The sequence below is a fragment of the Mauremys mutica genome, chromosome 3 (assembly GCF_020497125.1).
Source record: "Mauremys mutica isolate MM-2020 ecotype Southern chromosome 3, ASM2049712v1, whole genome shotgun sequence".
Classification (NCBI taxonomy): domain Eukaryota; kingdom Metazoa; phylum Chordata; order Testudines; family Geoemydidae; genus Mauremys; species Mauremys mutica.
The window spans coordinates 142,988,636-143,015,458 of NC_059074.1; the positions used below are offsets into that span (position 1 = coordinate 142,988,636).

Below are 26,823 nucleotides of genomic sequence, written 5' to 3' on the forward strand. Positions count from 1 at the left end.
TGTGTGCTAAATGCATCCTGCTGTGAAATTGCAGTCAGTTAGACAAGGGAAGATGCCCCTAGCTTAGAAAAATGGTTTGAGAGAATATGGGAAGTATAATGGAAAATGTAATAGATGCCAGAAATAATTACACAGGTGGCTTCCACAGAGTATGACTGCTATTTCATGAATTTCTTGAGGTAACCCACGTCTAGTTGTCAATTAGCCACCAAAATAGGAATCCTTTGTTATTCCTTAACCATCATAGTCTGCTTTTCCTTTATATACATAATTCCTGCTTTTCCTTTTATATACATAATTCTCATCGCTCCTAAGGGTCATTTGGCATATGATGTACTCTGTAGATTGTACAACAATCTGCAATCTAAACCCCTGACTAATAGTCTACTATTAAGCTTCTTGTTAGATGAACATTGAAACTGAAATGTTTTTTAAAAATTGTATGAGGTGCCAATGATTAGCCCAAGATAAGTGGCAGTGCTTGAAACAGTGACTCTGAAAAGCATGCGATCACAAATTATCCACGTGCACTTGAGAGGAATAAGAAGACGCAGAGTTCATGAAGAGAATGGTGCAATGTGGCCTTTTAAGTGGTTACCAGCTGACCTCATTGTTAAGTTCCTTCTTGGTAGTGCTCATCATTGAGATGTGTAAAAGAGCACGTTTACAACAGCAAAGTATTTGTATCCCTGTTCTAACTGTGTGAAACTAAATTCACTCAGAGTGCACATACCAATATTTTATGTTGTCTTCTGTGCCCTGACCACACCAAACAGCACTATGTATTAAGCATTTCAGGAAATGGTTCCACCCTTTATTATTATGAAATATTGTGACTCAGTTTACCTATTTGATTTTATCCTGCTTATGAGCTGACCTGAAGGGGTAAACTTTTTTCTAGAGATGTTGCCTGCAAGTGGGGAATGGACTAGTTTGTGTGTGTCATGGCCATGTCTCGGCTGAGGTGAGTGGCCTGTTAAGGCTGGTTGAAATCTGAATAGGTTTACATGGGCAATATAATCAAGAAAGCTGATCTAGTAACTGAATGCCAGATCAGCTGGTGGTGGTGGTGAGGGTCTTTGCCTGATAAAGATGGTCAGAGGACCAGCTGAGACCAATCTGGAAGTTATAAAAGGAGGTGTCTCGCTGGCTGTTTGAAAAAGAGTGTAAGGAACACTGTAGGATGGGCAGGTGTCTGGTTTTCAAGTGGAAAGGTCGGAAGGGGACCTGACAGTGTCCGGTCATATCTACTGACCGGACACCTGAAGTTCAGTTACCGTGAGTCGGGGAGGTGCTGGGTCATCACCCACTTCAGCCCCTACTCAGCTGGGTCCACCTCCTACTTTCATTGGGCGGCTGCAGCTCTCAGCCCTGGCTCCGCAGGCAAGTCCCTCCTGACCCACTGGAGAAAAGCAGGGAGCGATTGGGAGTGGGGAGAGGAATGGACAGGGGTGGGGCTTTTGGGGGGAGAGGCAGGGCAGGGGTGGGGGTTTGTGGGGAAGAGGCAGGGTAAATTCTGGCGCTCCTGCTGGAGTGTCTGGTTTTTAAATATTACCAAGTTGCCAACCATAACTGACAGCAGGGGTCAGCGAGAGAGGCTCCTTGACTCAGAAGCCATGAGCTGCAGGAGGGTGATTCTAGAAGACTGACTTAATCCCAAGGAATTCTCAGGAGAGGTGAGGAAACTGAGGCAGAGGTGGTGGTGGTTGTTTTTTTTCCTGGGGCTGTATCTCTTGTGCTGTCTAAAGAATAATTGTGTTAGAAACCTTTGCAAAGTCTGTATCTGTTGGCTTCAACTATTGTGTGTCCTGAAAAGATGACATGTAAACCAAAGTGCCCACAATGGTGGAGCTCTGGGAAAGAATTTACTTAACTTACTGGGAAGTTTTGAGGGAGCTGGCACTAGTGTCAGGATCTAGGCATTGGACTGTAGGGGCTCAACTCTCAGAAGTGGTGCTAGAAAGATGATCTGTACCCCAACAGTGCCTAGAGATCCAGTATTGGAGGCAACACCTGGACTTTGCTCAGACTTGGGAAGCTGAAGAACACCTGGCTCCCTGGGGGTGGGACCAAACACAGCAGCATTGTGAGTGTCCAGCAGGGGGAGCTTGACCAGGGTTGTGACAATCCTGAAGTCACAGGATTGAACCATGCAAAATTATTAAATAAAATCAAACCTAAAGATCAAAATGGAAAGTGATTTTTTTCCACCAAGAAGTAGAGGCCACGGGTGGGGGAACCTTGTTAAAAATACAGAATTGAACTGACTGAACTATTAGCTAATGATGAGGAAATAAACAGGAGTGAAATAAATGAAGTAATTGGGGGAGGGGGGAAAGTGCCGCAACATCTGTATCTGGCAATATAAGACTAGGGGAACAGGTAATGATGATATGTGAATGACAAAGAAATATCCACTGTCTGCTCTGATTTATGTAATGAAATTAAGGAGTTGAAAGCAGATTTTAAAACATTTCAAAGTAATATTACAGTAATTAATTGTCTGAAAGATTGGGTTAGTGCTTTGAATAAGAATCTGTCAAAACTACCATTAATTTTAACTGAGTTAGACAAGGCATTCCACTGTGTATCATATTGATGGGCCTGCTTCAAACACTGTTAAAACATATCCCAAAAATATACTGAAATAGAATGTACTTATCCATAATTAAGTATTGCAGTAAAAAAATCATGATGAATGACAATGGCAATGTGCCAGTATAATAATGACCAATGTCCTTTTTCTTTAAATAATTTTGCAAAAACTTTTTAGCGATTGGGCAGTATGCATGCTACAGGGCCTGCAGACAAGCAATATTTTCTGAGTACTACTCAGATTAAGTTACTTTACTCTTTTGTATGTCTCTGATTTTTCTGGGTTTTTCCAAGTAGTAGTTCCCAACTAGGCCTTTTGAATCTTTTTACTATTTGAAATGTGAAAGATTCTTCCTTCAGACTTCCACCTTCATTGGGCAATAATACTTAGCACTTTTAATTATTACTCCAGATCCTTAGCTTCATATTATAGCTGCAGAAACAGAGGCAGAGAAGTAAGAGACTTTATTCTTCTCCCATTGAAGTCAGTAGGAATCTTCCCATTGACTGACTTGAATGGGTGTAAGACTGGGCTCTAAGTGACTTGATCTGAGCCACAGAGAGATTCAGAGCCAGGAATCCAGCCTTGAAAATGCTTACTCCCAATAGAAGTCAATAGGATTGTTCACAAAAGTGTATACAGGATCAGACTGTGTAACTCAAGACTCTGATGCTTTAAACAAAGGACAAGGAATAAGGGAGAGACTCAGTGGTCAAATCATGTCCTACAAGTGGTCCAGTGATGAGGACAATCACTAATGCACAATCACTAATCACAAGAGCAGCTAACATGAGAGCATGACAAGATGGATTAGGTATGGACAATTTCTCTCCGTGAAAGAGGCAAGCTTTTGAGCTACGTAGCTGCTCTTGCCTAGACCTCGAGAAGAGCTCTGTGAAGCTTGAAATCGGATGTCTTTCACCAACCGATGCTGTTCACTGATTTGCTGTGTAGCTTTAGACAAGCCCAGTTCACCTTGCTGTGCCTCTGTTTCTGTGCTGATCAGTTGCAGGTACTTGCCTGCCTGTCACAGGAATGTTTTGGAAATGAATTTGCTTGTACAGCACTTTATGTATTCCGAGTGTTATATAAGGGCTAGATCCACAAAGGGGACTTAAGCCCAGTGTGCCCTACTGCCTAATGGAATTCGCAGCCACATCTTAGGTACACAAGCTTCTTATGCAATGCAGGATGAAAAGGTGTCTAAGAGTGGGATCCACAAAATCCAGCAAGCTGTAGGCCACATCCCTCTCCTCAGCATTTCCAAAAACCCACCCTTCAAAGGAATTTAGGTGCCTGGGTTGGAGGGGAGGGAAGGAATGTGGCCTGATCTACACTAGAAAATTAGGTTGCTTTAACTAGATTGACAAATCCACACCCCTGAGCAGCGTAGTTAAGTCAACTTAAGTCCCCACGGAGATGGTGCCAGGTTGATGGAAGAATTTTTCTGTTAACCCACTCCCCTAGAAGTAGTAGCTACGTTATGTATGCCGATGGGAGAATCCCTCCTGTTGACATAGGTAGCATCTGTGCTGAAGTACCAGAGTGGTGCCACTGTAACGTTTTAGGTACATACAAGCCCTAAGATTCTCACAGCCATAAACTCTCTCCTGCAGTTAGGTGCCTAAGCCCTTTCTTGCAAAAGTGGAGATGGTGGTGCTCTCCCTGCCCCTGTTAATTTTTTAGCCCGATGGTTAGAGCACTCACCTAGGATAGTCATTTAAAAGAGATGGTTCTTATTTGTTTTATAGAAAGCATGGTATAGCTGAAAGGGTCTAGAAAGGAAAAATACCTCACACAAATGATCACTCCCAAATCCAAAGACCGGGCAGCTTGTTTGTTATGTTGTACATAATTTCTATTTCTGTGGCTATGAACACCATTTCTTAGAGATATATGAATAATATATATTTTGGCTGGTTTTTAAGTAACTTAAAACAGATACATCTTTATAAACATTGATCAGATAAATATTTTAAAGATGTGATTTAGGGAAGAAGAGAAGGCCTAGGTGTAACGCATCTTACTGTAACTAAAAAGCAGTTTGAAACAGTAACTTGCAACGTTTTTAAATCTCAGGGATAAATATTCATACTAAGCGATCAATCTTTAAGCCACGTTCCACACTGAAATCAGTGGGGTCATTCTGCTGAGACATCAATAGAATGGAATGGCTCACAATCACAGAGGAACTCACTGCTTTTCAAAAAGCCCTTTAATCTGGATAATAGGTTAATTATGATGATAAATGAAAATATTATTTGGAGTTTGTCAAGTGTTGCATTTCTATTAAAGAAACTAATTATTAGTAGTTGCAGTGGCACTAGGAAGAGGTGTGGGGTAAAAATGTGTGCACTGTGCATGTTTTAGGAGAAAGGGCTTATTTTTGGTATATAATGGATAGTAAATTACACTCATGGCAACCCTATAATATCCAGACAACCCTCCAGGATTGCCCATGAGTCTCTAGGAATTAAATATAAATCTCCAGGAGACTGCTGAGAGCAAACTGGGAGATAAAACATGGGGTATTCTGAAAGTGAATATTGAATCCCATTTATACAGTAGTCCAGCCAGTGTTTACCATTTTAATAACACTGGGCATTTTAATGAGCATTTGTCTGCCCAACAGTTGCACTGTGCATGTATTTCTTTATCTTGTGTGGCTATGACTTTGTCATCATGAAAAGTCCTGTCTCCATAACTGATATATCTATGTGTAACATTGACAGACTCCAGTTATTGGGAGGTGGGAATCAAACCTGGGACTTCTGGAGCTAAATGCATATGTTTCTATTACATGAGCTACAAGCCATGTGGCTCTTAGCTAAGGCTGTAGCAGACTCAATAATCTCTAAGTGGCCTCATCGCCACTAGAGGGGACAGAACACCACACCCAGGTGGTGTGTGGGTTACGCATCCATGTGGGCATGTTTGTGTTGTCTCTTTAGTCTACACTACAGTGCAACTGTCTCACACTTTCAAATAAAGAAAACAGAAATGGATGATGGTGAGGGCTCTTCAAAACATAAAGCTTAGAAGGTACCATAAAAAAGAAAATGTACTATGGTTACAATGACTGGTGTAAAGACCCCAACTATAAAAACTGGCTGCACAAAGTCAATGAATTTACAGCAGAATGTGTTTTGTGTCCTCAAGAATTTTCCATTAAAAATAAAGGGAGATTCACATTACAATTGGAGATTTTGAAATATTGTTTATGCAATATGGTTAGAATCATAGGACTGGAAGGGACTGAGAGAGTTCATTGTGGCACTCTGTACCTCAAAGCAGCACCTTGGAAACCTCATTCACCACTGTCGTATAATTATAATATGTTTTGAACAAAGTATGTCTTGCGAGGTATCATTTTAAAAGTCTTGATCTGTTGAACATTAATATCCTATTGGATTGTATGTGCTATCATTGTATGTGAAGTTATGAAGTCTTGCTGTGTGTTACTGAAATATGTTGTGAGATTGGGAACCGGCCTTTCATGTACAACATTGGAGTAGCCAGATGTACTGATGCCCAGTATAGGGAATTCACTCCCGATAGCCATCCCAGAAGACTTCTCAGAGAGAATATGTAGACAATGGAGACTGATTGACTAATGGGGACTGCCTGATCCTCAAGTCGAAAGATCTTTCCAGCAAGCTGGAATAAACTATAAATGGGGGAAATGACATCATGACTTGGCCTCACTCCCCCCACAACTCAAACACATCTGGAGGACAGACTTTTTGAACTAGAGAGGGTGGTCCCAGGCTGGAAAAGAGTCCCAGCCTGTGTATTGAGGAACTATACCATCTGTCATGGTAAGAAGCTGCTTGATTCAATCCTGTTTAGTTTGTAGAACTCAAGACTGTGAACTTACTTTTTATTTCTTGGGTAACCAACTTTGATCTAATAATTAGAGATATACCAGTCTCCTAGAGCTGGAAGGGACCTTGAAAGGTCATTGAGTCCAGCCCCCTGCCTTCACTAACAGGACTAATTTTTGCTGCAGATCCCTAAGTGGCCCCCTCAAGGATTGAACTCACAACCCTGGGTTGAGCCAATGCTCAAACCACTGAGCTGTCCCCCCCCCGCTACTTATAATCTATCTTTCTGTATTGAATAAAACAGTTTTATATTTTACCTAAAACAGCGTGTTTTGGCTGAAGTGCTTGGGAAATCTCAGCTCAGTTTACAAAGACTAGTGTGTGTCCTCTCCACATCAAGGGAGGGATGGACTGGGTAATGAACTTACACTGCTCAGGCTTCTCACCAGTGTAAGACCGCACAGTTCTGGGGTCAAGACTGTGGAGCTGGGGGAATAGACTGGAGCCTCTCTATTGTTGGTTCATGAGTGGCTGGGGAAAGCATTCATGCAACTCATGTGGTTGTGTCCCTGCCTGTGAACGTCTGTGTAAGTGCAGTACCTGCCAGAGGTTTGTAGCTTGCCAATGGCATCATGTGTAAGAGGCAGCCCAGGTTGGGACAGAGTGCTCAGTGGTCCCATAGTGCAGCTTGCACCCGGGGGAACCCATAAGTCCTCTAGTCCAGTCCCCTGCAGTCATGGCAGGACTAAGTATTAGCTAGACCATCTCTGATAGCTGTTTGTTTTAACCTGCTCTTAAAAATATCTAATGATGGAAATTCCACAACATCCCTCGGCAACTTATTACAATGCTTTACAGTTACAGTTACTTCGTAATGGCCAGCCTAAACTGCCCTTGCTGCAATTTAAGCTCATTGCTTCTTGTCCTAGCCTCAGAGGTTAGGAACATTTTTTCTCCCTCCTCCTTGTAACAACCTTTTATGTACTTGAAAACTGTTATAGCCCCTCTCAGTCTTCTCTTCTCCAGACTACACAAACTCAATTTTTTTTCAATCTTCCCTCATAGGTCATGTTTTCTAGACTGTTCATTTTTGTTGTTCTTCTCTGGACTTTCTCTGACTTGTCCACATATTTTCTGAAATGTGGCACCCAGGACTGGACACAATACTCCAGTTGAGGCCTAATCAGTGTGGAGTAGAGCAGAAGAATTACTTTTCATGTTTTGCTTACAACACTCCTGTTAATGCATGATGTTTGCATTTTTTTCCCAACAGTGTTACACTGATTCATATTTAGCTTGTGATCCACTATGACCCCCAGATCCCTTTCTGCAGTACTACCTCTTAGGCAATCATTTCCCATTTTGTATGTGCACAGCTGATTAGTCCTTAATAAGTGGAGTATTTTGCATGTGTCCTCATTGAATTTTATCCTGTTTACTTCAGGCCATTTCTCCAGTTTCTCCAGATCACTTTGAATTGTAATCCTATCCTCCAAAGGACTTGCAACCCCTCCCAGCTTGGTATCATCTGCAAACTTTATAAATAATTAATGAAGATACTGAACAGAATCAGACCCAGAACTGATTCCTGTGGGACCTCACTCAATATGCCTTTCCAGCTTGACTGTGAACCACTGCTAACGACTCTCTGGGAACGGTTTGCTAACCAGTTATGCACCCACCTTATAGTAGCTCCATTTACGTTGTATTTCTCTACTTTGTTTATGAGAAGGTCATTCTAGACAGTATCAAAAGACTTATTAAAGTAAAGATATACCACATCTACTGCTTCTACCCATCCACAAGGCTTGTTACCCTGTCAAAGAAAGCTATTATATTGGTTTGATACTATTTATTCTTGACAAATCCATGCTGACTGTTACTTATCTCCTTATTATCTTCTAGGTATTTACAAATTGATTGCTTAATGATTTGCTCCATTATCTTTCTGGGTACAGAAATTAAGCTGATTGGTGTGTAATTCCCTGGGTTGTCCTTATTTGCCTTTTTATAAATTGGCACTATATTTTCCCTTTTCCAGTCCTCTGGAATCTCTCCTGTCTTCCATGACTCTTCAAAGATAATTGCTAATGGCTCAGATATCTCCTCAGTCAGCTCCTTGAGTATTCTATTTCATCAGGCCCTGGTGACTTGAAGACATTAAACTTATTCTTTCCCTATTTTAGCCTCCGATCCTACCTTATTTTCACTGGCATTCAGTGGCATATAAGACGTCCAACCGCTACTAACCTTTTTGATGAAAACTGAAACAAAGTCATTTAGCACTTCTGCCATAGCCACGTTTTTTCTGTTTTCTTCCTCCTCCTCCTTGTAACAACCTTTTATGTAACAGGACTACTCTGTCCTTGGTCTTCCTCTTGCTTCTAATGTATTTGTAGAATGAATGTTTTTTCTTGCTACTCTTTGTTTCTAGCTAGTTTAATCTCATTTTTTGGCTTGGCATTTCTAATCTTGTCCATACGTACTTGTGTTTATATTCATACTTTGTAATTTGACCTAGTTTCCTCTTTTTTTGTAGGACTCATTTTTGAGTTTCAGATGATTGAAGATCTCCTGTTTAAGCTGGAGTGGTCTCTTGCCATACTTCCGATCTTTCCGACAAAGTGGGATAGTTTTTGCTCTTGTGCCCTCAATAAGGTATCTTTGAAAACCTGCCAATTCTCTTGAACTGTCTTTCCCCTTAGACTTGCTTCCCATGGGATCTTGAGCAAACTCAGGGAGTTAGCAGATAAGTTTGCCTTCTTGAAATCCATTATCTTGATTGGTTGGAAGGAAAAGAACACATTCTTTAGAATCATGAACTCTACCATTTCATTATCACTTTCACCTAAGCTGCCTTCTGCTTTCAAATGCTCAACTAGTTTCGCCCTATTTGTCAAAATCAAATCTAGAACAGCCTCTCCCCTGGGAGTTTTCTCTGCCTTCTGAAATAAATTGTCTCCAATATAGTCTAAGAACTTGTTGGATAATCTATGCCATGCTGTTATTTCCCCAACAAATGTCTGGGTAGTTGAATACCCCCACCATGTCCTGTGCTTTGGATGATTTTGTTAGCTTAAAAAAAAAAGCGCCTCATCCATCTCTTTCCTGGTTTGGTGGCCTGTAGTAGACCCCCACCATGACATCAGCCTTGTTTGGTTTTTTTTACCCGTTTCATCCTTACCCAGATACTTTCAACAAGTCTGTCTCTTTCCATCTCAACCTCAGTCTGGGTGAGTTTTGTGTCTCAGAATGTGAAATTCTGATTCATATGGCACGCTTTATTTCCACCGAAGGCAAAATGATCGCTCAGTAATGAATGCGTTTGAGTACATTAGGTCCAGTCATTAATGCCATTACGTCAAGTGATGAAACCTCCCAGAATAGATCCAAACAGAGCTGGCAACTCTAGAACAAACTGTGTCCCTACCTTTGGGGCAGTGAAGGGTCCAGAGGCAGTTGGACTACTGCATCCCTAGTATACATAGACAGGCAAGATTTGGCGATGCTGGGCAGAAGCACAGGCCCGGATCTTCTAAGCGTATGTCTACATTGTAAATTACTGCACAGAAAGACAGTGTGAGTTTACAGTGTACCAGCTTGCTGCACAAGGGCTTGCCTACATAGCAAGTTATAAGGTTTAAATTTCAATGGAGATAGGTGTCTAAATACCTTTGAGGATCTTTACACCCTTGCTGTTACATGAGTAGCATGTGACCTGCCTGTAGACATGGGGGCAAGTCCAGTAGATCAGCTACCACAGTAATCAACTGGCTATTGAACTCTTTAGAGCAGGGAAACTTGGTCTGTGGAGCCTGCACTAGCCCTGAGGATGGAGTAGTAGAGGCAAAGTGGCTCTGCTGCCACTTTCCTGCATCAGATGGAGGATCTTCTCCCAGTACCCCCTGGAGGTGCCCAGCATACAGTCCAGACTGGGTGCTGGAGACAGGTTTCAGGGTTTAATGAAATGACTTGAGCCATGTAGAAAATAAGTTCTTTCCAAAATAAGAGTGCTGAAAGGTATGAACATTTTGCAACTTGGATACATTGAGAAATCATTGAATGAAGGATAGAACTAATATGGGGAAAGTGAATGAGAGAACACTGTTTAAACTAAAATATGGGAGCAAGGAAGAGACACACATGCTCTTTTAAAGCTCTGAGGACAATTTTGAAGACAGGCAGCCTCTCTGCTGTAGACACCTGTTCTTTGGATTCATGGATTTGAATTTTTAATTAATTTTCAAGATCAATAGAGGGGATTCACATGTAAAACTAAGCTCTGAGAGCAATCCAAAGAATTCCAGTTCCTTAACATTCTGTGCCTGGTTGCCTGAGAGCCTTCCATGTTACATTAAGGAATAGTAGGACCACATGGACAGACCTAGTACAAAAGCAGAACTGAATGTGGGAAGGCAGATGGGCTTATGGTACTAGACTAGACCTCAGGAAGTGTCAGTTTAAATCTTGGCTTTGCTAGACTTCCTGGGTGAGTATAGGTAAGTCATTTTCAGTTCCCAATTTCAAAAACAGAAATGGTTAATTACCTGATCAGAATGTTGTGAAGGTAGAATTCATTGATTCTTAGGAGGGGGTCAGATATTATGGAGATGGAGGCCATAAAATAATGACATAAAAGTCCTCAAAGATTATTGAAAGAAAAGAGCAAAGCAAAAGGGTTTTGTACATTATATTGCCATTTGTCTTATAAGATTGAAGTTCATCTTGGCTTTGATTGGAACGCAGGCTGTAACGGCCTTCAGGCAATTGAGCCAGCCATTTTTCTTAAAGTATGATAATTTCTTACTCCTCCACATCTGCTGGAGTATTGTTTTCATATATGAATTTTCTTCTAAAGGATGAAAAGGAACAAGGAACTTGATGAATGTTTCATTTTTTTGTTCAGAAACAAATGGATGATAATAATGACAGCATAATAGTACTTTGCTCTTAAAGCACCTTTCATCTGAGGATCAGAAATACTCTACATAAGTGGATAAATATTGTAATCTCTGTTTTAAAGATGGGGAAACTGAGTCATGGATCAGTTAAGTACTTTTCCAAGTGCAGACAGCAAGTGGCAGAACTGGGAATAAAGCCAAAAATTAGGCAAAAATAAAAGAATAATAAGAAACTAGACTCCATGATTCAGGGATGAGAAATAAAAGCTGTAATTGGAAAATCTCTATGGGGCCATTATGTTTTCAAAGTTGAAACACATCAGGTTAAGAACTTATCTGAAGGATATCTTGAAATCCGTGCTGAGGGAATGATGAAGTATATGTTTCTTTTGTAAAATCAAGTACTTTTCCTGAGATAACAGCACTTCCAGCTGAGCAGTCCGTCAGCTTCCTAACTCCTAGTCACAGTCTCTTTCTGATCTGATGCCATCACTCTAAGATTCAGAGAATTACTGATTTTGGCAATAGTCTTGCTAGAGATCTTTTCAAATTTGAAGATGATGTAATTGTACTTCGTAGCCATAAGTTTTTCTTGAGAGACTTTTTTTCCAGTTCAACAGTCCTCCCAAGTAAAATAGCACACTGTTCCCATTAATGCCAGTGGAAGTTTTAGCCCCTTCCAATTTTAGAGTGTGTCTGCAAACATCAAATCTCCTCCAGGCTTGTATCCCCACATCTATAGCTGAAAAATTAATTTATATATTCTTGTGGGAAGTGGGATATTTACCAGACCTCTTTTGGGAGTGGAAATAAGTGGTTTATGGGCAGTTTCAGCTAACATAGACCTCCCATAAATAAAGACATGACTTTTTTAAATTTTTTATCCGTGGACTAAGGCCAAAGCCTCTTTCTCTATTTCATGGTATTGGAGTTCAGTTTTTGTTAGTGCCCATGATGCAGGAGCCACTGGTCTCCAGTTTGGATCATACCATTGTAGGAGGACTAATTCCCCCTTTGGAGGCATTCATGGAAAACTTAGTTTTGTATTTAATGTCTAAGTACCTCTGAACTGGGGCCTCTAACTCCTTCAGTTTCTCAAACTTTGTATTATGAATTACATCCTGTGTCCATGGGAGGTCTTTGCACAGTTGTGCTCTCAGTGTACCATGATCAGTGGAACTGGAGTCAGAGGGCCAATGTTCTCTGGAGGGCCTGTTATTGAGGGGACACTAGGGAATGCCAGAGAGTTAGGCTGGAAGCAATGGCCATGTGGAAAGAGCAGTCCATTTAATAAAGAGCAGGATTTAATAAAGTTACTGATTGGGGCAGCTAGATTAGGCACAAATTTCCCTACACAGTTCACCATTCCAAGGAATGCACCCCTTCCCGATCTGTTGCAGCAGGCATATTGGTGATAGCCTCAACCTGACTGTGATCTACTTGTACACCTTGCTGTGTCAACTTCTTCAGGAATGTTATTTCCATTACACAGAACTTGCATCTTTGTTTAGGTATATCCCAGCAGCTATTGCTGGGCATTGTCCTGGCTTGTGGTGTTTGCCACAGTGTGTGCAGCTCCATGTGCTGTTTTTGCTGGACTTTGAGCTCTGCATGCCTTTCTGCCTCAGGTCCCTTTTTACTGATTATTTTGGAGTTTTGGTTGTATCTACAGCATCAGAACACTGTCCACCCTCCATAAGCTTCATTCTGGACTACGTGACTTCTATGGCTTGCATGTCGGCATGCATCTGATGAAGTGGGTTCTAGCCCACGAAAGCTTATGCTTAAATAAATTTGTTAGTCGCTAAGGTGCCACAAGTACTCCTGTTCTTTTTTCTGTTGCTTGGCAAATTCTAAATGCTTTGTCAAGGGTTGATTCTTAATCTTTCAGTGTGTGTTTTTTGTTCCAGATTCTAATCAGGATCTGGTCTCTTATCAGGGACTCAGTTATCCTCTCAATACTGCAAGATTGTCTCTTCAGCCTCAGATCAGTCACATTCTTTTCTATAGTTTCACTCCCTTTGATCAAAAACATACCTTTCATATCCCTCATTTTTAAATGAAGTGCTCTACTCAAATTTCTTTCTTCAGTTTGATAGTTAGCCTCTTCTACCTGAGTTAACTGAAAACTATTAAGCGAATGAGGTGCTTCAGAACCAGCTATTGTCAGAAATAAGGCTGCTTTCTGCCTATCTTCCTTCTTGCTGGTACCCATTGTTTGCATATACAGAGTGAAGAGCTATTTAAACCTTCTCTAGTTGTCTTCCACATATACAGACTGTTTCAACTCTGGTGAGGCTTTTAACTGCTTCATTTTTCCACTCAGGGTATTTTCATAATTTATTTTTACTTCTGGTACCATGTTGTGTCCAGTGATCACCCAGTGCTTAAGTGCTGCCAGATATCTGCTTTATTCCCTGTCAAGTTCCAGCTGGCTGTGTCCTGCCCACACTGGAAAGCTCAGCTCTTACAGGCCCAGGCCCCAGTACCACACATTGCACCCATCCTTCTAGCCTATTTCATGTGTACATGACATCTCTGGTCTGTCCCACGAGAGTGCATATGACCCTGAAGGCCTCTGGCCTGTATGGTCTGGGTGGAGATGGAGGCTGCTGATCTCTAATCTGTGTCCGGCATCTGGAGAGTCTGACTAGTGCTAAGAAAAAGAAGAACGGGATAGAGCTGGGTGACTGTCCCATGGTGGGGTGATGGGCAGGAATACCATTTTGAATAGCCAATATGTGGAAGACAATGTATGAGGTGTGGTGGCTGGGCTGCCACATGAAAGCAGTGATGGGATTGGTCTCCAGCCACTAATGAGTGCTTAGTTTCATTGCATGTAGGCCAGTATGCAGAATTTCCTATGGGACGATGTGGGTAGGGGTGTGTTCTGTAGCTCATAGCTGAAAGTTAAATCAAGGACAGAGATAAAGGGGTTAGGAAGTCAGAGTTAAACTTGGGGCTGGAACCTTCACTGAGTGTTCCCAGACCTTCCAGTGGTAGGGCTTTGAGTACAGTTCTCCTGTCCTAGATGAGCCTCCAGGAGCAATTCTCATTCAGGGAATTCCTCCTGGAGCTCCCTGGTGCACTCAGGTTGAGCTCCTCCTGCTATGTCCCTTCATGAAATGCAGCATATTCTTTCCCTGCACAAGTAACCTACTGTGCTTGCCAGGGGGTAAGGGAGAACTGGGTCATAGCCCTGCCTTCTTCCTACCTTCTTTAAGTAATCTTCAAATGCAGGGAGTACATGGAGGGACTGTAGTTGTCAGGGCCGGCTCCAGACTCCAGCACGCCAAGCGCACGCTTGGGGCGGCATTTTGCCGGCGTGACTGCCTGCGGGAGGTCCACCGGAGCTGCGGGACCAGCGGACCTCCCGCAGGCATGACTGCGGAGGGTTCCCTGGTCCTGCGGCTCCAGTGGATCTCCCGCAGGCATGACTGCAGAGGGTCCACTGGTCCCGCGGGACCAGCGGACCCTCCAAAGGGACGTCTGCAAGAGGTCCCCCAGAGCCGCGGGACCGGCGACCGGCAGCGCGCCCCCTGCGGCATGCCGCCCTGCTTGGGGCGGCCAGATTCCTAGATGCTCCCCTGGTAGTTGTGACCAACTGCAGCATAGTAGTGCAAAGGGGGATGGGCGGGGGAGATTTCATAGATTCCAAGGCCAGAAGAGACATTAAAATATCTAATCTGACCCCTGTACAACACATAACATATAATTTTGCCCAGTCATCCCTGTATTGAGCCTTATCCCTTGTGTTTGACTAAAGTGTGTTTTCATGAAAGTCATCCAGTCTTGATCTGAAGACATCCAGAGATGCGGAATCCACCACTTCCCTTGATAGTTTGTTCCAATGGTTAATCACCCTCCCTGTTAAACATTTGTGCCTAATTTCTTATTTGAATTTATCTAGCTTCAGCTTCCAGCTCTTGGTTTTTATTACACTTTCTCTGCTATATTAGAGAGCCTTTTAGTACCTGGTATTTTCTCCATATGAAGATAGGATTACTTTTTCCTCTCCCGTTCACCAGTGGAGCATCCATCATAATGTGGCCCTTTGTTAGTAAGCTTGAATTTCTGGTTAAAGGGCCACAGTGTACCCTATAATCACACATAACTTTTTTTTAAACTACTCTTGTAACCAGTGACACCTCAGATTACTGTGGCTGAAAATGATTTAAGGGGAAAAAAATCTTTTTGATTTTTGCAAATGTATTTACTTTCTGCATTTGCTAGCATTTCATATGTCATAGGTTTCTCTGTTTCCCCTATATTGTCAATTTCCCGGTCTGTGAGGGTTTTTCAAAAATAGCAGAGAATCTTTTTTAAAAAGAAAGTTATTCTAGCATTATAAAAATTGGCAGGGAGACTCAGGGAGAGAAGTATCACATCAGCCACGAATTTTAACTTTTAAAACAACCACCAGTACGCAATGTTCTCATGCCCTATTCACTCATATATCCAAGGGCAACTATACTTTTTATTTATTCATTTTTCAAAAGCAGAACATTCAAATGTACCAAGAAATACGTGTGTTCCATGTTCTTCGGTTTGTGTTATTGTCTGAAACAGAAGATTGTGAAATAAATGTTAGTATCCATAACTCTTCTCTGGACTATTGTATTTTTGTCCATTTACGTTTTGCACCTGTGTCTATTGGATTACAGAGCCCTTGAGCCATTCAAGTCAGTTTTAAAATCTGTTAGTAATGACTTTTTTAAAAATTGATTTTCCAAAGTCTGCTACATTGTGTTTCCCGGGATCTTGACTTTAAATTGCTGTTCAGCTGACAAAGTGATATATGTTAGCAGTACATCCATTGGCATCCAATAACCATTACTAATAAAAAAAAACCCTTCCTTTCTTATGTGTTGTGGAAAGAACATTATACAATGATCTCTGTGGACTAACCATTAGCTCAATGTTCTAAGATTGAGCCTAGAGGACAGAGGTCCATTGACTCGAGTGACAACTGGATTGGGCCTAAATTAACAGGCATTGCAAGTTGTGATGAAAGGACAGCAAAGGTGCTTGCTACTATTTGGCGCCATGAATAGGATGCTAAAGCTGGTGGGTGTCAGGTCAGCTCTCATAATACAGCAGGGTCAGGAAAGCATTTAGGAACTTGATAAATCAATGCACATGTCACAATGTACTGTGGTATTAATTTAGATGGAATATATGGGCCTAAGTTTGGTATCCAGAGACCCCAGCCTGCTTAGCACCTTGGCAAACATACCATTAAACACTTTTTTTATCTTATATTAAAGGTACAGAAAGGAAGGAAAAACAATTGAAGCATTTGACATGTAAAGTATTAAATAAGGCTTTCATTTTAACTACATCCCTTGTTCCCCTTTTCATTAGCTGGACAAAGTTTCTAAAAGTAAAAAGACCCTTGTTTGATAATCTTTTAAATGTACCAAAGATACTAAACTGTCCACTTCTCTATTAATTATCATCCTTAATGTGTGTATAGATAAATATAAATATATACACATGCATATAGTTATTTTCCCTCCATTTTAAATGACAAAATTCAGAAGGTTCTTTATGTATGAAAAAACCCTCTTATTGATAAATTTTCATTGAAAAGAAAGAAGGATTCACTTTCATTTTTACTGATACAGTTTTATACTCAGCGAACTACATATATTCATGCTTCAAAATGCATTATCTCCGCATTTCTGTCCCTGCTTTCTCCCTTGTATATTATTCCACCACAAATATATAATGCCAACCATGCCATAGGTTTATTCTTGCATTAATGATAATGGATTAGATTTTTTCCTTGTAATAATTTCAGCTGAGTTACATCAGCAGGATACTGGAGTAAGACACAGGTGAATCAGGCCCAATATCTCACCCATGAGACCTGAAACAAAATGTTTATAGTTCTCATGGGAATAAATGATTTGGAAAAATCAGTGAGAGAGGAGAGTAACAAAAGTTCAATACCATGAAAAACTGATATTACAAATATCTTTTGTAATATTCCTTTTAAAATGGGTTTTGCCTCAGAACCTAACATTTTTCTAATAATGTGACTATTTCTGCAGTGCATTGCACTAGTTTTACACCTGTGTGATTCTGTTGTTTACACAAGAATAAAGCTGGGGTTGTCCAGTGGGGAATGAAGCCAACTGTCTAAATTCCACAGTCTGAAGGTGTGAAGTTATTTATAATTCAATCTTTCCCAAGCAGGGGCCAGCTCCAGGCACCAGTGCAGCAAGTAGGTGCTTGGGGCGGCCAATGGAAAGGTGCGGCACATCCGGTTCTTTGGTGACAATTTGGCAGCAGGTCCCTCAGTCCCTCTCGGAGAGAAGGACCTGCCGCTGAATTACCGCTGTAGAACGACGTGGCGGCAGTAGAGCTGCTGCCAAAGTGCCGCCAATAGCGGCTTTTTTTTTCTGCCGCTTGGGGCGGCAAAAATGCTGGAGCTGGCCCTGTTCCCAAGGCTGTCAATTTACGAAATTACTCAATAATCCTTGGGGATTTAAAGGCCACTGTATTGGGGCAACAGTGCACCAGCAGCACTGTAAGTATATCTGTTCATAACGTCAGCAAGAAGAAAAAGATCACCTTACAGCAATTTCAGAATTGAATAAGGTAGCTGTGAAGTTGCCAAGTTCCAGCAACAAGTGGGTAACTGCTAGGTAGTGAGAAAAGCCCCTGTAGGATAAGTTAGAATAAGGGAATCATTGCCCGATTTCGCAGAGTTGCAAAATTAAAAGCCACTTTCTTGAACTATAACAACATTATGTCTATAATTTCCCCCTTTTGGGAAACAGGCTCATGAAAACAAAACAAAAAATGTACAAAAAGATAGGGTAATGAACAAAGATTGCAAATTAAATGCCAAATGATCATGGATGAAATCAAAGTGAACACAGGTCAGTGTCCATTTGGTGCTGTAATGGTTTAGTGTTCTGAGACTGAGCCCACAAAAGCCTATCATGTTGGATTGCCCCCCCCCTCATCCGGGATGCCACCTGATGTGCTGGGGTCCCTCTGCATCCACCCGTTCCACCAGCCTGAGCTTCCTCACCCTGTCTTTGCTGGGCGAGGCCCTCAAGCCTTCTCTAGCACACACACAGGTAAGGCCACACCCAGCTGCAGATACAGACTGAAATCAGCTCGGTGTGGGAAGAATCAGCTTGGGGATTTACTCAGCACTCACATACACACCCCCTTTGGGAAGTAAACCCAAAATAATATTGTCTTGTGCTATATAGAAAATTCTGCACAGCGCAAGCTCACAAAAATCGCCCTCTCCCTTAATGTGGAGAGAGAGATGCACAGCTTCTTGTGCCCCCAGATATGAATTGCACAAACTGGGTTATGTTATAAATAAGATATAAGTTTATTAACTACAAAAGGTACATTTTAAGTGATTATAAGGGGTAGCAAACAGAGCAAAGCAGATTACTGAGCAAATAAAGCAAAACATGCTAACTAAGCTTAATACACTAAAGAAACAGGTTACACACAGTAATTTCTCACCCTAAAGTTGTTTCAGGCAGATTGCAGAGTTCCTTGAAGACAAACTGCTTTTGTTTGCAGCATAAAGTTCCAGATATTATTCTTCACCGGCCAGACAGCTTCTAGCCTGGGTCCATTTCTTTCCCCAGTTCAGTCTCTGGTCTTCCCAGCAGTCATCTTGGTCGGGGATTCCGTGAAGAACCGGAGACCCTGATTAACCCACTGCTCACCTTTAAATAAGATTTATATAAGGCGGGAATCCTTTGTTCTCAGTGGAAAAATACCAGCAATGTCCAAAGTGGCATTCCGTACCAGGTAATAGGGTCACCTGACCCTTGCAGTGTCAAAGCAGCAACTCAGGAAGCTTCTGAGGAAGGTGGGAGATTAGTATCTTCAAAATCTTATTGTTTTTCCTGCTGGCCCATTCCAGGCTGATTGCTTACTCTCTGGTGGGCATTTCCCAGGTGCAAACACAGTGGTAATTGTTACGTCGTCAATATTCCTAACTCCAGATACAGAAATGATACATACAAACAAATTGGATAATCACATTCAGTAAAACATAACCTTTCCAATGATATTTCACATGACCCATCTTGCATAAAATATATCTCTAGGTATGCTATATTCATATCATTAGCATATTTCTATGAAGAATATGGGACGAAAGGTGACACCTATCTTAAGTTATATCCTCAGGTTTAAACAGCTATAGCTCCATTGACTTCAGTTACATTTGCACCAAATATCTGGCACAGTTTATCTTCTGTGAGGGCAGTAAATGAATTTTAAATTAGTAGAACTGAAGAAAGAGAATGTCTATGTATATCTGATGTAATGGCACTAATACATAAGAAAAAGACAAATAAAAATTAATACTACAGCTTCTCCAAGTTTTCCATCACAGGAATATGGGAACATAAGGACTATAAACAGAAGAAAAACTCCTCTCTAAACAGTAAATTTTTGATAGACATGAAAATTCAAGCCTTATGTCCTTCTATAAAATCACTTTCCATGTGAGTCTTATTATTAATTGACCTGATGTTCAACAAAGCTATATTTAATAAAAAGAGCTATCTATGTTATCTCAATCAATGGACCATATGGAATTTAAATTAGTTAATTTCACAGATTTCAATAAAGAAGAATTGACTCCACAGTTAAAACTTATCAGGAGCATGTTACGTACTCATAAAAATATGGAGATTCTGAGTCACTGCATCTTCAGCCATGATGAGAGCAGCGAAGGGTGACATAGACTTGATAATAAAAAGGCACTTCATCTTTGATTAGCAGAAAAGGTCCAAAAGGTGGAAGAGCAATTAACTTTAGAGAAGTATTGTACACGTGTTTAAAGACAACAGCACATGTTAAAGATAAAACTAATTCCCCAAATCATATTGACTAGTGCTTTAATCCAAAATGAATGCCTCACTACAGTCTGTAGAGTAGCTGCAGTGTTCTTTAAATACTCCTTGCAAACATTCCTGGGAATTCAGAGACTGAAACAGGGCTCTGAAGAAGCTGCATACGATTCCTTTTGAAAAAGGTTGTGTGATGCTAAATAGATCCCAATTCCAATTCTATTAATGGAGTTAACCCAATGTCTTGAGGTCTCCAGAAAGTGTAATACAGGGCAGAATCCCACTGGAATACTCTGTATTGATTCAGTGGCAATGGACCTCAAACCCCACAAACAGATTGGGCTTTTAAGAAGTGCCACTATTGCTTGGGCTGAAACTCCATAGGGTCTAGTCTCTGAGAATGGACCAATAAAATAGGTCCCTGGTACTGATGAAAGAAAGGGTAAGCCCGGACCTTAGCCTCCAAAAAAAATGATTATCTGGCTGTGACAAAGGGTCTGACCATTGCTCCTTTTATTTCTATCCCCAACCCAAAAATACAATCCAAGTAATTTTACGCACCGGTTTATGTCATGTACTCTCTTGACCCACATTCATCTGATGATTTTGATCTCTGACATGAGAATATTGTTTCCCCTTCTTAATACTTGGACGTTTGTCTTGCCAGGACTAAGTTTAAATTAGCTGCTGTTTATCCATCTGATGATCTCTGCCAGACCTTGGGGCATGGTGGTGATGGAGGTGGAGTCTGTGTGGATGGAGCAGAAGTACAGCTGAATGTAATGCACATATTGGTGGCATATGAGCTTCTAGCCCATCATGATCTCTCCAGGTGATCCCATACAGGTATTAAAAGATGAACAAGGAGAATTGTACCTTGAGAGACATCACACAATAGGTACCTGGCCACAGGGAGGCAAAGAGCAGGTGCCCATCACAATTCTTGGGAATAGGACTCAGAGTAATGACTGGCAGCCAGATAGTGCCATCTCATTCATCCTCACAAGATTTTGTAAGTGTAACATTCCCACTGGGGTTGCTAATCAGAACACTTGTTTTTGAGCAGTAATTAGGCTCTATCTCTGCTAGCCTCAGTAGTAAGAGACCAAGGCCTTGATTACAAGTGGCCAGAGCACTGGATTGCCACTCAGGAGACCTGGGTTCTAGTCCCAGTGCCATCACTGGCCGCCTTGGTGATTTTGGGCAAGTCACTCTGCTGCTGAGTGCCTCAGTTTCCCTATCTGTAAAATTAGGAATGTGATGTCGACCTCCTTTTTAAAATGCTTTGAGATCTACGGATAGAAAGCTCTGTCTGAAATAGGCAATACTATAACAAATTGAACTCGCAGCAGCTCAGAGCGGTGCCACTAAAATAGCCTCTAAACTGTTGTCCTTTCCCAAACTTTTTGAGTGGCTAAAACTTCCCAAGGAGGGCTGCGGACTGTGAAGATGGGTTGACTGGAGAAACCTGGCAGGCTGTGGTGACAAACACAATTCTCTTTCTTAAAATGAAACAAAGGGAGCATCTCGAGCAAGTAGATACCAAGTAGGCTTGAGGGAATCAAGTAGTACAGAAGCAGCCACAGCCAATAATAAGGCACTGTCTGGAGCAACAACGAAACAGATGGTGCAATGAGTCCCTCGTCCACTCCAGAGAACAGACAATTACTTACAGGACAAAGTCCATCTGCTTCTTTAATAAAATGAGGATTCAGCATAACTAAAGCTGCAGTGGGCCTTTTGCCAGATATTTAATTTAACAATCCCCTATAGGCTCATGTAAAAATCTAATATATGCCTCTTAACCTACTGTACTGGGTTCAATTCTTGGTTCACAATTGTAGTAATGAAAGAAATCAGTGCTTCCTGTTAGATTTCTGAGAAATGGCACCCATGCACCTGAACTGTGAAACTGCTGTAAATTAAGAATGTGAGGAGTGAATAAATTGTGGCGGGCATCTTGTTAACTTGTCTGGAACATTGGCAACATGACACTGAGGATCAGAGGCCAGAAGGAGAAAGGAGATGGTGTGTAAGGGGCTGTAAAAGAAATGGTCATTACAAAGGTGCAGTAGCTTCAAATCATTAACCTGAGGATTGTTCTCGCACTCAAAAGGCGTGCTAGAGAGAGGAGGATCTGCTTGTGAAGAGAGTCCTTTGGACTGAGATAGCATTGGGGCGGGTTGGAATAATATAGAATGAGGATGACATTCTGGAGGGAAGGTACTTAAAGTTCTCCATTGCCTTATGCCGTGTTTAGTCATTTCCACCTGAGTGCAAAGTGGGTGCAAACATTACCAAGTCAGAATGGAAGTTTATAACATCCACTTTTGTACGTGTGTAAATGTACAAGGTGCAAATTGGTGGAAGATCAGGCGCTGAATGATGGGACAGTGCTGCTGGGGCAGAGGAAGAGACTTAGACTGGGGGAGAGTTATGAGGTTCCAGAACCAAAACACCAGCAGCAGAAGGAGAAGCAGATATCCCACCCTTTCTGGAGGTGAGAGGCTTGGGTCCTTGTGCATGTTTCATTTCTTCATCTCCAGCTCTTCCAGAGTCTGAGGAAGAATTACCCTGTACAGTGGGTGCTCTGCACAGGTTAGTCTGACCTGTGTCTCAAGCATTTTCAGCCAGAGCTGCAGGATGTGGCTTGGAGCAGCTACCTGGAATGGGGGAAAGGGAGATTGTAGGAGATAGTGACAGGATAGACATTGAGGTATGGAGAAAGAAAAGGCCAATCAGATAGAAATTAGTGCTTATTCAACATTGTGCCATGTTTAACCCTGTTGTAGCTTTATTGAAGTCAGGGATGAATCTGGCCTATTATTATTTAAAAATCATTGCTCAGTTTCTTTCATCGTCTTACCATTTATTTCCTTTCTCTCTTGCCTTCGCTCTAGGTGATTGGGTCCTGAGTTTGCAACTTCATGAAAGTATATCTACAATTAACACACTCCTGAAGAGCAGAAATTGTATTCCCATTCAGTCACACTGTGGGTAAAGTACAGGTAAGAGTCCCTGCTTTACACCATAAGGTCAATGTCCTCTAGGTCTATAACTGGCTTAACAAGGAAGAATGCCACATCTTTTGGTCAAAAAACAAACAAACAAACAACCCCCCCCTCCCCCCAACAACTCATATATCACAATCCTGGCTGCCAATATAGCAACAGGAATGGAACGTGACTAACAGCAGAACTGGTGAAAAAATTTCGATCTAAACTATTCTTTGATGGAAAATTGGGGTTTCAACTAAATGACATATTTCGTGAAAAGAAATGTGAATTTAGCTCATGATGTTGAGGTCCTAGAGATTCCTTTTGTAGGCTTTTTGGGAAAATAAGTAAATAGGCTATTATTGGAGCTGGATGAAATTTGTCATTTAAAAAATTTTGTTGGCAAAAAAATGCAGATTTGGTGACACCAAACCATTTTATGAATGTGTGTCAGTTTTGCCAAATTGTTTGGAGTGCGGGGGAGGGGAAAGAATTCTGAAAAAGTTGAAACATTTCTAGGGTGGGGTGTACCAACCTCACACTAGCCAGGGAAGGGTTAACATGTGGGTACAATCCTTGTGACATCTGCAGTAGGCTTGAGTGGAGGGGTTGCAAAGGGAAAGCCCAACTCAGCCAGGACCTGCTTAGCAGTGGACCTCCAGTGCTCCATGCTGCGAGAGATGCCTACCTGGGACCAGGAACTAACTAGAGACAGCTGCTTGCCAAAGCCTCCATGAGGGAAGGCAGCCTTGATGTGAGACTTGGTGCTACTGACTGAGACTGCGGCAGGCCATGCCCTGCCTGAATAGGGGCAGGCAAATAAAAGCCTTTTGTCTTTTTGCTCTTGACTGCGGATCCAGCAAGCCCAGCAGTGACCCTGTCAGTTTTGTTTTAATTCTGTTGGTTCAAAATGACTGTTCTGAAACTTTATTCAATTTTATTATTATTATTATTATTATTCTAGTAAACATTCAACAGTGCTCAGAACTGAAACAAAATGTTTAGTTTTGGGCTGAATGCAATGCTTTGACCTGAAATGAAATTTTATTTTGACTTTTTTGTTTGTCTTTGGAATTGCCAGTGGACTAACAAAATCCATGGTTTGCACAGCCCTAGTAATACAAACTGAGGAGCATGGTCGAAAAGCAGATCTGCTTATTCAGCACCCCTGGCACCACCATGAGCCTTGGCGATTTGGAAATTACTTGTTTTGTTGTTTTTATTTTTGGAGCCATTCCTGGTCTGGTTTGGCAAAACTGAAGTACAGCTGGTGTGTTTTTGCAAAAATAAATGGCAAACCAGCCCCACTGTCCATTTGTAATGAATTGAATCTGTAATTAGAGAATTTTATGAGCTGAGTATTACATTTGCTGAAGATTTAGGTGAGAAATCCTGCTCATTTGGAACAGATGTGAAAGGCTTGAATTGTAGCCAAACCACAGCACTGAAGGAAGATAAGTCCAGGAAGAGGCAGCACTGGGGGACTATGTACCACACTCTCCTATGAGGCAATTCTGCTCAGGTTCTTGCTCTGTGATGGTATGGATGTTGTTAAGGGGAAAATAGGGCAAAAGCATGTCAGATCCAGAGGTTCTCATGGGAACATGGGAGGCTGTGCTCAGGACTACAGTCCAGGTGCTGTAACAGTAGTTGAGAAGTGGCTTTGCCAATGTTCCATAGTTTGGAGACAATGATTCTATTGCCACCCATCCTCATGTTGGTCATCTCTACAAAAAGCAATTTACTTGAGCTGTGTGGGGCTTTGAATAGAGCAAAGTGAATGGTGCAAAAAAGAATTTGTAAAAAATAATGATCTCCATGAAACCCACAAATTCACATCTGCACTATTTAAAATCTCTCTAATTCACTTTTTTACAAACATTCATACAAGCAAAATTTTGTTCATGAGTTAAAAGTGAAAGAATCACAAGTATTCAGGTAGATCAATATCCATGCGTAAATACTTGGATGACACTGTATCCACAAAGTACCCACCTTGGAGGGGGTCATTCAACCTTCTTGTGAGTTTGGGAGACATCCAATAAGGGAACAGAGACAAGACGTGATTTAGAAGACCAGTCACCCACCTCATGAAGAGCATGAGAAGGAGTCGGCACCATGCATAAGCTGTATGGGTCTTACCTAAAGTTCACTGAAGTCTCTGGAATGGCTCCCATTGCCTTCACTGGGCTCTGGATTGGATAACATATGCATCCGTAGGCTTAGATGTGTTTGCATAAACTGCTCATTAAAAAAACTTGAATAACCGACATTTCTAAAGCTCTAAATCAGTTTGTTAATACTTTAGTAACAAAGGGACTACATCTGTTTTTTTTCTTTTTTAAGTGTTCATCTTTAGTGATCAAGTATCAGAGGGGTAGCCGTGTTAGTCTGGATCTGTAAAAGCAGCAAAGAGTCCTGTGGCACCTTATAGACTAACAGACATTTTGGAGCATGAGCTTTCGTGGGCGAATACCTACTTCGTCGGATACCCACGAAAGCTCATGCTCCAAAATGTCTGTTAGTCTATAAGGTGCCACAGGACTCTTTGCTGCTTTTACATCTTTAGTGATGAGTCATTGACCCTTGAAGCCTTAAATTCTTTCAGTCCTTTCCCTTGGTGAATGTTTAGAGCACTAAAAACACAGTAGGGTCACCTTTATTCAAAATCAGCTCATCCCACTCTTACACCAAATTCACTAGTAAATGAGGAACTGTCATTCTCTTAGTTTCCCGTGGAAATCTGGGTTTTCTATAAAATGATATCCTGTCTCTGAAACAGGATTTAAGTGACAAGTTGTTCCCTTAGTTACCTCAGCAAGACCTAATTGATATATAAGGAAGGGAATCTTTAGGTTGCCAACAGACATATGGGCACTAGTTATCTCTGAAGAAGAGAGCAAGCTAATATTCTATCAAGTAGTTAATTTTTGTTATTACTGTTTCTATACCCTATTGTAGAGAGCTGGTTGGAGTAATGTTGGTGGACCCATATTCCATTGGAATATACAGTTCTGTCTCAATTGAAATTGGGTCATTTTGCTGGCATTTTGTTTGAGAAAAAGTTCTGACAAAGTAGAAACGTCTCATTGATTTTTAATTTTGAAATGACTTCTAGGTTTGATTTTTTTTATTTTGCATTAAGTTATAATACAATACAAACAACTTTAAAAGTCAAAATCAAAATGTTTCTTTTTGAATGACCCCAAACTAATTTTTCCCTCTGAATTTTCTTTGGTTTTCACTCTGATTTGCAACAAAGTCAAATTTCAAAATCTCTAAATCCTTCATAAAAATGGAACTTCTGTCCCCCCCACAGCTTGTTCTTAGTATCACTGTAAACTGTGTTTTTAAGAGTATATAAAAGAAACGGTCACTGTCCCATAAAAGCTTGCAGTCTGAAGTAACTCAGAAAAATACAGAACCTGAGGCAACACTTCAAGCACATGAAGTTATCACGCGAAATGTAGACTTCCCAAAAAGAGCATGTTTGCAAAATATTTTCATTATTGTTTCAAAAATTTAATAAAAAGGAGGAAATAAGATGGTCCAGTGGATAGTAGGATGCCTTGGGATGTTAGAGGCCCAGGTTCAAATCTCAGCTCTGTTGTCAACTTCCTGTATGATGTTAAGCAAATTATGTAGGGCTAGATTTCTAAA

At 41.2% G+C, this 26,823-nt stretch overlaps 1 long non-coding RNA gene across 2 annotated transcripts in view; it reads left to right on the plus strand.

Annotated features, from left to right (window-relative positions):
• The window catches only part of LOC123367060, a 72,205-nt gene that overhangs the window by 36,794 nt on the left and 8,588 nt on the right, over positions 1-26,823 (plus strand). Inside the window, exons 1-2 of one of the 2 annotated variants that reach the window (XR_006578288.1) lie at positions 20,891-21,013; positions 23,068-23,175. This is a non-coding gene — a long non-coding RNA (uncharacterized LOC123367060). Of the gene's footprint in view, positions 1-20,890; positions 21,014-23,067; positions 23,176-26,823 lie in introns of those variants that run through there. The other variant, XR_006578290.1, reaches the window with a different exon arrangement.